Source organism: Schistocerca serialis, chromosome 3 (genome assembly GCF_023864345.2).
Source record: "Schistocerca serialis cubense isolate TAMUIC-IGC-003099 chromosome 3, iqSchSeri2.2, whole genome shotgun sequence".
Taxonomy (NCBI): domain Eukaryota; kingdom Metazoa; phylum Arthropoda; class Insecta; order Orthoptera; family Acrididae; genus Schistocerca; species Schistocerca serialis.
The window spans coordinates 346470301-346484971 of record NC_064640.1 but is presented as its reverse complement, the minus strand read 5'-3'; the positions used below and the strand labels follow the sequence as shown (position 1 = coordinate 346484971).

The following is a 14671-nucleotide window of genomic DNA, read 5'->3' as shown; positions in this document are numbered from 1 at the left end:
TAACTGAGCAATGCTACTATCTAAACTACCGTAGTCTACGCTTACTTATGATTGTCTGTGATAGCCTATGGTAGTTTTTGAATTCTAATATGAGTACATATTCGTTACATTCTAAGCCTGCGCACCAGATTACCCATAAACAGTGTTCCTTTGCAGTTAAAAAAAGGAAAAAAAACACGATCTTTTTACCAATTTTTGTGTACAGCAAAGGGGTACTGAGTTCATGTAAATTCATTAACACTAAGGAATTTTAATCATCTGTGCACTAATGAAATGTGAGGTGACATCTGAGGTCTCCGAGGATATGTTCACCTTACAACCTACTACAACGTTCTTTCACGTTCGTTGATGAACAGACGATTGCGATATGAGAAATGTGCGTTAACGGAAGCCTCGTCCGATTTGCGCTTAACGTGTGTATCGGAAGCAGAGGCATCTGGCGTTAAGAAGCAGGGCGGCGCCGGCCCCCGCAGAATGCCGCAGTTGCTGAACGCCGAATTCCTGTGCGGCCCAGTAAGTGGCTCCCCATCAGGGAAACTATGGGCCCCTGGCCACGGATGGGCCGGCTCGAGACGAGCATGCCTGCCGCTGTCACCACAATAGCCTTCTGCTTCACTGCTGCTGTTACGCCTCTCACACCACGAACTACCAACACATACTACCTGCTTTCATTCCGCGTTGTTCTCGCATTCCGTCTTTACCATTTTTACACCGTTAGCACGTTCTGAGATCATCTCCCTTCCTGGCGTGCTATCACTGTACTCTTGGTACATAAATATAAGTGATGTAGACCAAGTATACACCAATTTTTGTAGACGTCGGGAAGCTTCCCATTATTTTCCCTACAGCAGCGAAGTAAACAAAAATAGCTGTGTTTCTTGAGGTTTTCACGGTGGTTAGAATATTCCATCACCTTTCTCGCTTGCATTCCAACATATGCCATCCATTTTAATAATCAACCACATAATTCGTACACACTTGCTCTACAGGGTGTCTCATTTGCCTTGGTCACCTCATATAACTTTTTGTCCAGAAACAAGATAAACTTCCAAGAGACAATCAAGCCTGAGTTAACAGTCAAATCCATCAAGTCTCATGAAGGTAAAAAAAAGTAATCTAAGAATTAAAAAAATAAAGCGCTTAGGAGGAATGGAATATTGGCTGAGATGCATTAATTTTGAGGGGATAAGACAGCAGGAGTTTCGTGATACCAATTTCTTACAAAGTACACTCCAAAGCCTTATTAGACCTATTAGAAGAACAAGCGGATCATCGAACAGATGAATACCGACGGCGCTTCAGAAAAAGAAGATCCTATGTGGGTCGGCTTTTTTTGTCTGAAAAGCAGCCTCAGAGTAAGAGCAATAAGAGGCAGAAATACTGTAGTTGTTTTCGTGGACTTACAAAATATGTGACTCGATCGTACCTCATATGCCCTTCGGTGTTTTGGAAGAATTCGGGACAGATGGCAATAATAGGGCATTTATAAAGCAAACGTTAGTGAAAACTGTGTCCAAAGTAAAATTTCACGCTAAGATTTCAGGACCTCAGTAAAAGAATGGTGAGATTCAGAGAGGAGCAGGAAGGACTAAAGAGCAAACCAAACGTTCCCCATGATCCGCAGTAGGCCGAAGTCGAAAAAAAGGTCGTAAGGGCTATGGACTATCTGACTCGGCGCTTGTAATGTTTTATTCTTACAAGCATAAAGTTTTATTTGTGACAGAGACTCCTGTTGGCGACTGTCTTGTCTTTGACGCACGCCTATTTAGTTCACACTATTGTGTAAGATGGTTTTAATTCCGTCATCGACTCACCATGAAGATGGTTATACAGTTATGAGCTGAAATATCAGAAGAAGAAATTTTACTGTTCCGGATGAAAGCCCTAAAAATTACGAAATAAATAGACCTGAATAGTTGTTTATGAGATGTCGGATTATGGATGTACACAGATTCAAAACTAGGCAAACCGAATTCAGTGCGTCGTTCTTAATGAGATCACATCTCCGGATGCGAATGTAGCATCGGAAAAAATGGAGATTAAGGTTTAACATCCCGTCGACGAGGATGCCATCAGGGAAGCAACAAAACTTGGAACGGGGAAGGATGGGTAAGGAAATCGGCCCGCCGTTTCAAAGGAACCATCGCGGCATTCTCCCTAAGGGATTTAGGGAAATAGGTGAAAGCCTAAATCTGGATGGCCGCACGATAATTTGAACCGTGGTCCTCCCCAATAGGGGTAGGTCATTTGAAATTAACTATACATATGACAGGGGCCCCACAAGTGGAGTGAAAAACTAATTATCAGAAACAAAAATTTATTATTGCCACAAGTAACTTGCACCTCTCAGCATCAGTGTAAGCTCATAGCACCTGTTCATTGTAACGAATGCCAAGTTGGCACATGCTTATTGATAAATCTTCTCTCATGCCATCCCACATAATCTCATACATTTCTAGTCTGAAAGGAATAAATCTTCGAGAAATTTCACCAACTCCTAGTAGCTTAAATAGTCCATTTTCACGTAGATTTCTGTACACGCCGATTATTTTTGTCATGTTAGGGTGACACATGTTACAAAACTTTTTCCCTGAGCAGTATTCGGCTTTCTGGACACGACATCCAGCTGAACCATACATTAAATGCATGTCTGAAATTTCCTTTAACAAACAATGCTCTATAGTTGACAAACGATCCTGAACTGCAAACAGTGGTCTCCTCCAGTGGCCAGTAAGACGCACCAGCGAGCACTCATATCGGCCTGGGTAAGTTACACCATACTTGTGTCACCTACCTGTTTGCTGGATTTGAATTGGACTACATTTTGGATTGCTATTCTACGAATTATTGACGGATTTGCTTGGCCCTGGATTATCAGAATTATTTTCTCTGTGTGTTCTACAATTTATGATTATCTAGCAGGGACTGGAATTGTGAACTGTCAAGTGACTACAGTGTACATGTATTTTCTGTGTAACAATGAGTGTGTCGCACTACAACAGTTGTAACAGTTATATTGTTCCTCTGTCTTTTCCTTTGATTTATTCAAACCTATTTTTCAATATTTTGTAAACGAGGGCGTACTGAAAAGTAATGCATACGAATTTTTTGTGTGAAAATCGGAATGCTTTTTAAATAAAACAAACGTTATTAGCATACTACACTTTTATTCTCCATGTTTACATATTTATTTCTCAACATAGTTACCCTGGCGAAGAACACATTTCTTCCAAAAAGATAGCCCGCAGCTCGTGGTCGTGCGGTAGCGTTCTCGCTTCCCACGCCCGGGTTCCCGGGTCCGATTCCCGGCGGGGTCAGGGATTTTCTCTGCCTCGTGATGACTGGGTGTTGTGTGATGTCCTTAGGTTAGTTAGGTATAACTAGTTCTAAGTTCTAGGGGACTAATGACCTCAGCAGTTGAGTCCCATAGTGCTCAGAGCCATTTGAACCATTTTTTTGATACTGTCACTGTCACTGTTATGGCTCATAACAAATGGTTCAAATGGCTCTGAGCACTATGGGACTTAACATCTGAGGTCATCAGGCCCCTATAACTTAGAACTACTTAAACCTAACTAACCTAAGGACATCACACACATCCATGCCCGAGGCAGGATTCGAACCTGCGACCGGAGCAGCAGCGCGGTTCCGGACTGAAGCGCCTAGAACCGCTCCGCGGAGTCATAACCTCATCTATGCTTGTAGCACAGAAGTGTCAAAATGAAGTCCGCAAAGACATTCTTTAAGTTTTGGAGGAAGATGAAAATCGGATGTGGCCAACTCGGAATTGTTCGGAGGATGTCGGATTTTTACAGATGTCGCAGCGATCGTGTGTGGTGCGGCATTGTCATACTGAAGGAGAGGATGCTTCATGTGTGGACGAACTCTTCGAATTGGAAACTAGATTTTGGCACGCTGTTTCTAAAGTACCGGCGTAGTTACATTACACATCACCATGTTACACGCTACAATTCTAAACCCTCCACCAGCAGAGTATTGAAAATATGTAGACATAAAGGACAATGGTGTAGAATGTTAACAACGTTTGTTTTATTTAAAAAGCTTTAGAGGTCTTCACATAAAAATTCGGAGGCATTACTTTTCAGCACATCCTCGTACATGTCAGTCAACAGTAAATTTAAAAATACGTATGTTAAAGTCGATTCTGTATGTTTCTTGTATTATGTAATCAAGATATGTTTTGTACTGTAGTTCAGTTATTTGCTTTTCACCTGGCTAAATGGCCATTTGGTTCCGAAGGCCAAATAAGTAAAATAATTTCGTACAATGCGTTCCGTATCTAAAAGAAAGCCCTGTTTAGAATCCGCTACCATCTTTATAAGTTAGACCCTACATATATAGAACGTCGTGCGCTCTCTTAGACAGATGTCACAGTTGGGTACAAGGAAGTCCCGTTCGTATAAATTCCTAGCAAAATGCGTGAAGACTTGTTGATGACCAAGGCTGATGCAAAATTTCGCAGACGATTCTCAACATATCCATCAAATAATTGTCAATCACTTACTGATTGTCATCCACTGCATTGATTTTAGATGGAATGACCAATACACGCAGTGGTAGTATAATTCCTCTATGAAGCAAGTTGCCTGCAAAACATCCTGGGCATAACCAGTTACTAAGAATTTTTTGCGCTTTTTAACAGAAGAAGGAGAGAGAGAGGGAAGGAAAGAGAGAGAGAAAGAGAGAGAGAGGGAGGGAGAGAGATATATATCTAAAAGATCTACATCTATACTCTGCAAACGAGTATGAAGTACACGGTGGATGGTACTTCCCACTTTACCATTTATTAGAGCGTCTTTTCGTTTCATTTACGTGTGAAGCGCTGGTACGATGAATGTTCAAATGTCTAAGTATGCGTTGGATTTAATCTTATATTTTCTTCACGGAACCTTCGGGACCGTTATGTAGTATAATGCGAGACTAGCTGAATACCCAGCTTACTCAGATTTTCTATTAGTCTGTGTACTCCTTCTCCCTCTCTCTGTCTGTCTCTCCTTCACCCACTCTCTGTACACCTCCTCTTCCCTTCCCCCCTTCCCCCGAATTTTTTGTCCATCCTCTCCTGCCCCTCTCTCTGTCCTTCCCCTTCTCCTCCTCTCTCCTTTCATCTCCTCCTGCTCCTCTCTCTCTTTCCATCAGCTCCTTCGCCGGCCGGAGTGGCCGTGCGGTTATAGGCGCTACAGCCTGGAACCGCCTGACCGCTACGGTCGCAGGTTCAAATCCTGCCTCGGGCATGGATGTGTGTGATGTCCTTAGGTTAGTTAGGTTTAAGTAGTTCTAAGTTCTAGGGGACTGATGACCACAGTAGTTAAGTCCCATAGTGCTCAGAGCCATTTGAACTATCAGCTCCTTCCCCAGCTGTCTACCTCCTCCTCCCCCCACTCTTCGTCCATCTCTTCCTTCATCCTCCCTGTCCGTCTCCTCCTCTTTGCTTTCTCTGTCCACTTCCTTCTCTCCACTATCTCTTTCAATTTCCCCCGTCCCCTCTCTACTTCCTTCTCCTCCTCCTCCTGTCTGAATCCATCTCCTCCTTCCCCTATCTGCCTGTCCATATTCATCTCTCCTTTCTCTCCCCACGTTATCACCCTCGCCCCAATAGGACGCTAGTAGTTCTTACCCTCTCAGTATTTCTTTACAGATCTTAACTAATGTGTGTGCCAAATTTGGTTGAAATCGATCCAGGGGCTTAGGATGAGCTTTTCATTCGTGTCAGATATACTCGTAGTTTACATATATTTAACACATTTCACATGTATTTGTACTCATATTTCACCTGCATATCTAGCGAATTTGCCCTGCAGTTTCATCTTCAGGCAGCTCACTGTTTATGACGTCATATCGCCTGAGATATATACCATACAGTGATATAATTTTGCTGGTACGTTCAGTAGTATACGTGAGTACAGTTTGCAAAATGTGCCACGAATAGAATTATTAGTAAAGGACTAATGAATCAGAACGTCATGCTTCATGCCGCAATTTCCCTGGATGAACAACGAAAACGTAGTAAGCGATAAACTTCTTTTTCCTTTCATCATTTTGCGGGGTTGTCAGCGATAAAAAGTTTCTTAAATGTTTGAAATTATGTATAAAGTTTGTAGCACATCACTAAGTGCTCTCAGTCTCAAATACTGAATGACTCAAGTGTGAGTATTCTCCAGTCGTGGGCTGTACTGCTTTTACCCCCCACCCCCACACCCAGCAAGCCTTTGGTAGGTGGGTTGTTCTTAACCCCACAGCAATTCTTTCCTAACAGCAAGTGATACTTGTACAAAGTTTGGTTGAAATTGGTATAAGGAAGAGATGTGGAACATTCATACGTACATACATTTTTATAAAGTTTATGCGTGCATGGATTCCTGATTTAACCCTTTGAATATCAGTGCTTTCTGCCTGAAACCACCATTTTATTAATTTTTAAAGCACCGATGCCTTTTGCAACAAACCACCGATGCTGTTTTAAGACTGACACATCTAGAGGTACACAGAGGTACTTCTACGAAAATAGTGCATTGTAGCAGTCATTCTCAGCATTCAGAGCAACCGTTGCGCGCAGATTGTGCTACGTGATTGTAGGAGATTGTAACATGCGTTGTTTTTCATAGTGATCATATTGAGGATAGACAGTGAAAGCAAGTATATCTAAAGTTATTGTAACGTAAATTTGAGTTTGTATCACTGCTTTATGAGTGGTTTTGAAATGAAACCACTGGAACAGTATGTACTTTTGATAAAAATTGTTGTTATTTAGGACCATAATTTGTTTCAGGTATTGTGAATTGATGGAGATTTCGTGATGTCAGATTGTGTTTCGGAAAAATGTAAAATTGCTTTCAAATACACTACTGGCCATTAAAATTGCTGCAGCACGAAGATGACGTGATATAGACGCGAAATTTAACCGACAGGAAGAAGATGCTGTGATATGCAAATGATTAGCTTTTCAGAGCATTCACACAGGAATGGCGCCGGTGGCGACACCTTCAACGTGCTTGACATGAGGAAAGTTTCCAACCGATTTCTCATACGCAAACAGCAGTTGACCAGCGTTGTCTGGTGAAACGTTGTTGTGATGCCTCGTGTATGGAGGAGAAATGCGTACCATCACGTTTCCGACTTTGATAAAGGTCGGATTGTAGCCTATCGCAATTGCGGTTTATCGTATCGCGACATTGCTGCTCGTGTTGGTCGAGATCCAATGACTGTTACCAGAATATGTAATCGGTGGGTTCCAAAGTGAAACCACAACTTTAAAACAGTTGTATATTTACATTTTACCAGTTTCTTTTTCTATTCGTTGCTTCCTACATGATAAAGGTCAATTTTGTGAAAACTTTAAATTTTTTTTTTATATTGTTGGGACTCAAAAAGAGTTAATGCCACCATTCTGGCCCCTTCGCGACAGGAAGAAATGCCGGCTCCAGATCGAATCTTCCTGGCGAATTACCGACGAAAATCGGTGTGCCGCCCAGCCTGAATGTGATTTTTACACGGTTTCCCATATCGCACCAGGTGCTTACCGACTTGATTCCCGTGTTCTGCCACAGAGACACGCTGCGCAAACACTTAGAACGCTTCCTCACAGTTGCACGAGAAAAAATTTATTCTGTGCGCAGACGGACTAGGTACACTACTTCTGACCTGGGAGGTGAATAGGAGACGGATGACCTTAGCTGTTTGGTCCCCTTAAACGCTTATTCAGCAGCGTCTAGAAACTTTGTAAGTTGGCTTTTGCGGAGTGCTTGGTGTCTACCTTCAAGTGTTCACTTTCCCGTGAGTCAAACGAAACAGTACCATTAGTTCACATCCTACAAAGGAACCGAAGTACCCCATCTGCTGACCCTGATCGATGATTCCGTTTCATACCTTCAGCAATTCTACACACAGTTTTGAATCATTGATATTCACTCATTATTTCTGAACATTTAACACATTTTGCCAATCTTTATATCACTTAAAATCCCATCAGGATCTGGCTTTATTTATTCAGAGCGATATCGCTTAAAATTCAAAATGCGATTGTTTCATGAAGAGTTAAGATATATACAAGTTTGTCTCACGTAGTTTTCGCACATATAATGACCACTACAAAATTGTAGAAATTCAGAGCGATATTGATGCGCAGCTACACACTTCCTACAGCTGAAAAGAAATGCGGGAAAAGATAATGGTCCGTATTTGTCTTCCTCTCCACACCATACCATACATTATAGTGTGCTGATGCAGGTTTAGATGTATTTTTAAATTGTCTTTCAAGAATTTACGCATCACGCTTCGCAACGATCTGCACGTTGAATACATATTCTGCGACCCGTTCTGTGCAGCTCTGATAATCATTAGTTTCTACGAGTCGGTGCGAACGATGGCCGAGAATAACCTCATCTGGTCTCTTCCTCTGCGTACAGTGAGACTCAGTAAGTGTTCACCTTTAAAGATCTTGTTGTCATCGCACCAATTAACATTTAAAAAGAACGCAAATCTGTATGGTTTATGGAAAAACATTAACCACAAGTCTGGAGCGCTCTTTTCTTGCTGGAGTCTTCCCCTTATCTCAGTGAACTTAAATGGAAGCGATCAAGCCGTTAGTTATACGTTTGTTTCTCTTACTCTGGACGGTCTGGTTCATTATGTTGATGTACAGTGTGCCATGCAGTAGGAAACACCTGCGTCTCAAACGGCGTTGTCATTCATTTCGATCGACAAACGTTTCTTCTGATTTAATTTTCATTTGACCATTTGGTGCCTTTAAGTTGTACCACAATCCAGGCTTTCTGAATTTCACTCTATGAAGATGGGGACCACGGAACTTTGGTGGCACTAAAAAGCAGTTGTATGAGCATTAGTAGTAGTTTGTACTCTAATACTAATGAAGACTGTTCATTTCAGTAGGTGAGAAAATCTGAAAGAAGAGCCACAAAAACGTTTTATTCTGCAACATCACGGGTGGCAGTGCTTTAAAGCAGTCGATCTAGTGAAGACGAGGATTATTATTATTATTATTATTATTATTTCTTTACTTTCTCAGACGTTAAGTCCGGTTAAAAATGGAAAGTGACGCAGACCTTGATCAAGCGTCACTTCCTTTTAACTGTATGGTATGTGTTATATTGCATTTAGGAACTTTCGGGTAATTGAACATGTATCAATAATTACAGATTTCTGTAGTTGTATATATAAGTTTGGATGTAGCTGTATTGCATTGATGTACTGGTGGATATTGTGTAGTATGACTCCTGTAGTTGATAGTATAATTGGTATAATGTCAACTTTATCCTGCTGCCACATGTCCTTGACTTCCTCAACCAGTTGGATGTATTTTTCAATTTTTTCTCCTGTTTTCTTTTGTATATTTGTTCTATTGGGTGTGGATATTTCGATTAGTTGTGTTAATTTCTTCTTTTTATTGGTGAGTATGATGTCAGGTTTGTTATGTGGTGTTGTTTTATCTGTTATAATGGTTCTGTTCCACTATAATTTGAATTCATCATTCTCCAGTACACTTTGTGGTGCATACTTGTATGTGGGAACGTGTTGTTTTATAAGTTTATGTTGTAAGGCAAGCCGTTGATGTATTATTTTTGCTACATTGTCATATCTTTTGGTGTATTCTGTATTTGCTAGTATTGTACATCCGCTAGTGATGTGATCTACTGTTTCTATTTGTTGTTTGCAGAGTCTGCGTTTATCTGTTGTGGTATTGGGCTCTTTAATAATATGCTTGCTGTAATATCTGGTGTTTATTGTTTGATCCTGTATTGCAATCATGAATCCTTCCGTCTCACTGTATATATTGCCTTTTCTTAGCCATGTGTTGGATGCATCTTGATCGATGTGTGGCTGTGTTAGATGATACGGGTGCTTGCCATGTAGTGTTTTCTTTTTCCAATTTACTTTCTTCGTATCTGTTGATGTTATGTGATCTAAAGGGTTGTAGAAGTGGTTATGAAATTGCACTGGTGTAGCCGATGTATTTATATGAGTGATTGTTTTGTGTACTTTGCTAGTTTCTGCTCGTTCTAGAAAGAATTTTCTTAAATTGTCTACCTGTCCATAATGTAGGTTTTTTATATCGATAAATCCCCTTCCTCCTTCCTTTCTGCTTAATGTGAATCTCTCTGTTGCTGAATGTATGTGATGTATTCTATATTTGTGGTATTGTGATCGTGTAAGTGTATTGAGTGCTTCTAGGTCTTTGTTACTCCATTTCACTACTCCAAATGAGTAGGTCAATATTGATATAGCATAAGTATTTATAGCTTTTGTCTTGTTTCTTGCTGTCAATTCTGTTTTCAGTATTTTTGTTAGTCTTTGTCTATATTTTTCTTTTAGTTCTTCTTTAATATTTGTATTATCTATTCCTACTTTTTGTCTGTATCCTAGATATCTATAGGCATCTGTTTTTTCCATCGCTTCTATGCAGTTGCTGTGGTTATCCAATATGTAATCTTCTTGTTTAGTGTGTTTTCCCTTTACTATGCTATTTTACTTACATTTGTCTGTTCCAAAAGCCATATTTATATCATTGCTGAATACTCCTGTTATCTTTAGTAATTGGTTGAGTTGTTGATTTGTTGCTGCCAGTAGTTTTAGATCATCCATGTATAGCAAATGTGTGATTTTGTGTGGGTATGTTCCAGTAATATTGTATCCATAATTTGTATTACTTAGCATGTTGGATAGTGGGTTCAGAGCAAGGCAGAACCAGAAAGGACTTAAGAGTCTCCTTGGTATATTCCACGCTTGATCTGTATTGGCTGTGATGTGATATTATTTGGATTTTTTTGGATATTAAGTGTGGTTTTCCAATTTTTCATTACTATGTTTAGGAACTGTATCAATTTAGGATCTACTTTGTATATTTCCAATATTTGTAGTAACCATGAGTGGGGTTCACTATCAAAAGCTTTTTGGTAATCAGTGTATGCGTAGTGCAGCGACCTTTGTTTAGTTTTAGCTTGATATGTCACCTCTGCATCTATTATCAGTTGCTCTTTACAGCCTCGTGCTCCTTTGCAACAGCCTTTTTGTTCTGCATTTATAATTTTGTTCTGTGTTGTATGTGTCATTAATTTCTGTGTAATGACTGAAGGTAATATTTTGTATATTGTTGGTAGGCATGTTATGGGGCGATATTTAGCTGGGTTTGCTGTGTCTGCTTGATCTTTAGGTTTCAGATAAGTTATTCCATGTGTAAGCGTATCAGGGAATGTGTATGGGTCTGCAATGTAACTGTTAAATAATTTAGTTAGATGTGAATGTGTTGAGGTGAACTTCTTTAGCCAGAAATTTGCTATTTTATCTTTTCCAGGGGCTTTCCAATTGTGAGTAGAATTAATTGCTTGGGTGACTTCATGTTGCAAAATTATCACTTCAGGCATTTGTGGTATCATCTTGTATGTGTCTGTTTCTGCTTGTATCCACCGTGCATGCCTGTTATGTTGTACCGTGTTTGACCATATGTTGCTCCAGAAGTGTTCCATGTCTGTTATGTTTGGTGGATTGTCTATTTTAATGTGTGTGTTATCTATTGTCTGGTAAAATTTCTTTTGGTTTGTGTTGAATGTTTGGTTTTGTTTCCTTCTATTTTCACTTTTTTTGTATCTTCTAAGTCGTTTGGCCAACGCTTGTAATTTCTGCTTCTTTTCATCTAATTGCTCTATTATTATTAGTAGTAGTAATAGTAGTAGCAGTAGTAGTAGTAGTAGTAGTAGTGGTGGTAGTAGTAATAGTAGTAGCAGTAGTAGTTTTGATGTGTTACACACTTGTTTTTCCATGTTGAACATCTATTATACGATTTGTTTCCTCATCTTGGTGACATGTTTCGAATATAAAAGCCCAGGAGGAAGTGAGACTTTTAACAATCAAAGTAACGAAATATTTACTCAGGTTTTGGGCCTATCGGTATTAATTACAGCAAGTCAAGTTCATACTTACATCTCTACGTTGTCTCTCAAAATAGAACATGCAACAAATTCCTAAGCTAAGTTTATGTACGTTTGCTTATTGGTATAACTTTACATAATTTTGTAATGTGTGTGTGTGTGTGTGTGTGTGTGTGTGTGTGTGTGTGTGTGTGTGTGTGTGTGTGTGTGTGTGTTTTTGTGCTTTTCTGCCTTTGGATTAACATTTTTCTGATATTTCTGTTACAGGTTGTGAAGCCTCTGTGCTGAATAAGGTAAGGAAACCTATTATACGGTGTTTAGTAATCTGTGAAATCACTTTTGGCGTCTGATAATGTCGTTGGGACAAAGAGGATTCTGATATTGATTGAGTCAAAAAACCTTTGTTTAAAGGAATAAATGTACTAAATATTAGTGCTATTTTATACACACACGCACGCACGGGCACGCAAAAACACACACACACAAAAAATGGCTCTGAGCACTATGGGACTTAACAGCTATGGTCATCAGTCCCCTAGAACTTAGAACTACTTAAACCTAACTAACCTAAGGACAGCACACAACAACCAGTCATCACGAGGCAGAGAAAATCCCTGACCCCGCCGGGAATCGAACCCAGGAACCCGGGCGTGGGAAGCGAGAACGCTACCGCACGACCACGAGATGCGGGCAAAAACACACACACACACACACACACACACACACACACACATATATATATATATATATATATATATATATATATATATATATATATATAATTATAATTATAATCTTTCACTGTGACACTTTTTAATGGGCAGCAGCGGTGGCGGAATCCACTGACAGCTGCTTCTAAATGTAACGAGTGTGTGTTGAAATGTGACAGTAACGCGTAATACATGCTCTGCTTGTCACAAAGATCCCAGCTGCGGCTGAACTACACTGCTGAAAGCATCAATCAATCAGTGCCATATTCAGAATATAAGTCTATGTATAAAATTTTAAGTGATGACGAACCTGGAGTTAGACTTATACATAGGCTGTGCACTGATCTATTGCAATGTGGTACCATCTGCGTTTTAACGTTTAACCTGCGTTACAAATCTTTGAAAGGACATACTTTGTTTAAGTTTCTAGTTAGCGGCGATGTATCAAAAGAATGAAGTTCTCTACTCGGAGTTGGAGAAAACGCATTTTCGAATGCACTAGTGGCATTATCATGTCGCTTCGATTTCAAGTCCGACACTTATTTCCCTGATTTCACATGTTGGTCGAAATAAACGTTTATTTGGTGTGTGGAGATGTTTATCAAAATAAGATTTTCCTTGGTTTCTCTAAACAGCGAAGACCGATGTCATGCTGGATCGTATGAAAATGTCATGGCTGGCTACTTTTCTCATCTGATCCGAGTCTGGTTTTGTATTCCGTCTCCAATGTCCTTATCGTTCTTGGACAAGAAATGTTACGTCGGACTATTTTCTCTCAGTCTGTCATAGTGCAGTAAGTCGTAGCGAAATGGATGGGCATAATGCAGTGCGTAATAATGATCAGTGTACGACGATAAGAATAGGAACCTAAATCAGATTACTTCCCTTAAAAGCCAGCCGAGGTGGCCGAGCGGTTCTAGGCGCTACAGTCTGGAACCGCGCGACCGCTACGGTCGCAGGTTCGAATCCTGCCTCGGGCATGGATGTGTGTGATGTCCTTAGGTTAGTTAGGTTTAAGTAGTTCTAAGTTCTAGGGGACTGATGACCTTAGAAATTGAGTCCCATTGTGCTCAGAGCCATTTGAACCTGCCTTAAAACAGATCATGGGTATTCGATAATGTTCAGGTCAAGTGCCTGGACGCGCCAGGGAACGTGTCATAATTATTCTGCGTACGTGACTTCAGTGTTAATTGAAGACGGTCATCTTGATGAAGTATATCTTGATTAGAAGACTGCAGATTGACTCTTAGTCACACTTAATCATCTGAATGTAAGCACCGAGAGAGGTAGCACAATGGTTACAGCACTTGACTCGCATTCAGGAGGACAACGGTTCAAATCCTCTCCGCCGCGCTTGGTAGCCGCGCGGTCTTAGGCGCCTTGTCACGGTCCTCGCGGCTCCCCCCGTCGGAGGTTCGAGTCCTCCCTCGGGCATTGGTGTGTGTGTGTTGTCCTTAGCGTAAGTTAGTTTAAGTTAGATTAAGTAGTGCGTAAGCTTAGGGACCGATGACCTCAGCAGTTTGGTCCCATAAGACCTTACCAAAAATTTCCAATTTTTTTTCAAATGGTTCAAATGGCTCTGAGCACTATGGGACTCAACTGCTGAGGTCATTAGTCCCCTAGAACTGAGAACTAGTTAAACCTAACTAACCTAAGTACATCACAAAACATCCATGCCCGAGGCAGGATTCGAACCCGCGACCGTAGCGGCCTTGCGGTTCCAGACTGCAGCGCCTTTAACCGCTCGCCCACTTCGGCCGGCAATTTTTTTTCGAAATCCTCTTCGACCATCCTGATTCTGATTCTATGTTATTTCCTTAAATCATTCCAGGGAAATGTCGAGATGGTTTCTTTGAAAGGGCACGGCGAATTTCCTTCCACATCCTTGAAACAATCTGATCTTGCGATCCGGCTGTAATGATCTCGACGTCGACGGGACGTTCAACTCCAATGTTCCCTCCAAAGTGAGAACTACCTCTTCCTGGTCGCAGATCCCCCTTAGAATGTAACAAATGCCACGTGCCACCACGGAGAGCTCTCCGTTCATAACAGTAAAAA

The 14671-nt window shown here is 40.7% G+C and overlaps 1 protein-coding gene across 5 annotated transcripts in view; it reads left to right on the top strand.

The window, feature by feature from the left end:
- LOC126470158 (protein O-linked-mannose beta-1,2-N-acetylglucosaminyltransferase 1-like) overlaps positions 1-14671 on the top strand; it is a 2280325-nt gene that overhangs the window by 1598110 nt on the left and 667544 nt on the right. For all 5 annotated transcript variants that reach the window (XM_050097778.1, XM_050097779.1, XM_050097777.1 and 2 more), the window contains one exon: positions 12171-12196. The gene's annotated coding sequence lies outside the window, so the exon portion shown is untranslated. The remainder of the gene's footprint in view (positions 1-12170; positions 12197-14671) is intronic.